The sequence below is a fragment of the Sinocyclocheilus rhinocerous genome, unplaced genomic scaffold, assembly GCF_001515625.1.
Source record: "Sinocyclocheilus rhinocerous isolate Xijiao unplaced genomic scaffold, SAMN03320098_v1.1 scaffold66, whole genome shotgun sequence".
Taxonomy (NCBI): domain Eukaryota; kingdom Metazoa; phylum Chordata; class Actinopteri; order Cypriniformes; family Cyprinidae; genus Sinocyclocheilus; species Sinocyclocheilus rhinocerous.
Genome location: NW_015662934.1, coordinates 990,720 through 993,591, shown reverse-complemented (window position 1 = coordinate 993,591; position 2,872 = coordinate 990,720).

The following is a 2,872-nucleotide window of genomic DNA, read 5'->3' as shown; positions in this document are numbered from 1 at the left end:
GTTTTACCCAAAGCTAAACAGTTTATCAACTCTCAGCTACAAGAAAGAAAAGCAAAACTCTCAGCTACAAGAAAAAGAAAAAATCGGAGCAAACTAACTTGTAAAATATTATAATGGCAGTGCATCAAATTCAGTGTCATCAGTTTGCCAAAATGAACACAGAAGAACGTTTTACGCACCATTTACACGTGGTAGGGAGCAGGTGTAAATTTCTTTCCTACCAACTAACTATTTGAAAATACGAACATTTTCACGAATTCGAAAGTTTATGTCAGAACGGCTTTACGAACGATTTACACAAAAATTCGTTCTGCTCGCGTTTCAAAAATGAGGCCCATTATGTTTATAAATAGCCTTAAATTTCCTTATGGAAAACAATTTTATAATTTTTCTTATATATACATCAGGACACATTATAGCAATGAATAGCCTTCATATAGAAAATGAAATAGAATATTTATACATTTGAACATGTTAAAGTAATGTATAGCCTTTATTTTCTTTATGGAAAATATAATTTTAATATATTTTTTATTTTTAAATAATATTTATGTATCTGGACACAACATGGCAATCAATAGCCTTTATTTTCTTCATGCAAAATATTATTTTAGTTTGTTTTTTTTTCCCCAAGTTGATTTTGGTGCAAAATGTGACCTATGTTTTCATGTGATTCTCCCATATACTGCCATATTACTGAGCTTTATCAAGTCTAGTTAGACTCGCAGGTTTGTGTGAGTGAGGTCTGTGGGGATCACCATAACTCAGAAGCGGGGCCGGTGTGTGACAGGTAACACTCCAGGTGAACCTGCTGCATCACCATCTGTGCTCAAGGGAACACGAGAGCATTTCTATTGTCCTTCTGCACAAAGAGCCGTGCCGCCTGCCAGCCTGGAGCCGGACGCAACACTTTTACTACACTGTACTCATGCAGCCAAAACAACATGCACAATAAAGAGGCTGCTGTTTAATTGCTCAGGGACTTCACATTTAACTATCAACTTTGTCCTTAATAAAAAAAAAACGAAATTCTGAACCTATAAAGGGGGCATATAGGCGATTACTAAGGTCTTTTTCCTCATAAGAGACATCTGAGGAGCAGGAGATTTAAGCCAAATCTCATTTTCATGCTGTTGGAATGTCATTGTTGGAATCAATTGTAAAAAAAAAAAAAAATTAAGACTTTTTAGAGATCTAATTTGTCTTATCAAATTGCAATAATATGGTGATCTTTTTGTCGCTATTGTTCAAACCGTTTTTTTTTTTTCCCCAAGTTGATTTTGGTGCAAAATGTGACCTATGTTTTCATGTGATTCTCCCATATACTGCCATATTACTGAGCTTTATCAAGTCTAGTTAGACTCGCAGGTTTGTGTGAGTGAGGTCTGTGGGGATCACCATAACTCAGAAGCGGGGCCGGTGTGTGACAGGTAACACTCCAGGTGAACCTGCTGCATCACCATCTGTGCTCAAGGGAACACGAGAGCATTTCTATTGTCCTTCTGCACAAAGAGCCGTGCCGCCTGCCAGCCTGGAGCCGGACGCAACACTTTTACTACACTGTACTCATGCAGCCAAAACAACATGCACAATAAAGAGGCTGCTGTTTAATTGCTCAGGGACTTCACATTTAACTATCAACTTTGTCCTTAATAAAAAAAAAACGAAATTCTGAACCTATAAAGGGGGCATATAGGCGATTACTAAGGTCTTTTTCCTCATAAGAGACATCTGAGGAGCAGGAGATTTAAGCCAAATCTCATTTTCATGCTGTTGGAATGTCATTGTTGGAATCAATTGTAAAAAAAAAAAAAATTAAGACTTTTTAGAGATCTAATTTGTCTTATCAAATTGCAATAATATGGTGATCTTTTTGTCGCTATTGTTCAAACCGTCACTATTCAATCACAACCACAACAAAAATGAAAGAATTCACAAAGCTATTTCTTGTTTATTATAAAGCTATTATTGTGGTTTTCCCACTTTAAAATAATATGAAAAGGTGCTGATGTTGAAATGAGGGGTGATGCAATGTCATCAAGTTGATTATAGCGATATCACAATCATTTCTCATTTAGTACAGGTTCTGTAAGCGATTTCAGCCATTTTGATAACTCCAACCATTTTGCCATCATTGTAGAAACTGTTAATAAAAATTATAGGCCTATTTTAAAAAACGTAAGAAGTGAATTGATAAATGCAAGTAACAATAATAGAACATAAATCTAGAATCTAATTATATAGATACATGTTACATTTATTAATCTTAATATAATATTTTGAAAATACATGCACATTTTCATGTAAAATAACAATTTTACATTTTTTTCTTTTTTTTTGATTTTGAATTAATAAAAGTGCTTGAATAACCTTATAATTTGTTTTTAAAAATGCATACAAATATGTATATATATATATATATATACACACACAAAAATACAACTATACAATTATATTCATAATACAAAATGTACCATGAAAATTCATTTACTTTTATAGTAAAATACACTGTATTAAAATTTTAAAAATTAAGTAAAAGAGATATAAATTGATGCCAAAATGTCATCCTGTTATCCTTGAAAATTTGACATGGTCATCATTGTGTATTTGTTTTTACAGTGTAACTTATACCACTCACACTTTTTCTAAAAACCCATCCTTCAAAGGTTTGTAGAGCAACCGGACAGAGTCTTAAATGTCCTTACTACCTGTGAGATATTCCTGAGGCTCATTTTATGCGTGCTTCTCCAAAAAATAAATAAAATAATCGCTTACAGCACCTTTAAAGGCAGAGTAAGTGATTTTTCAAAAACGCTTTAAAAACTGATTCGGGCCGAATCGCAAAACAAACTTGTAGCCAATCAGCAATAAG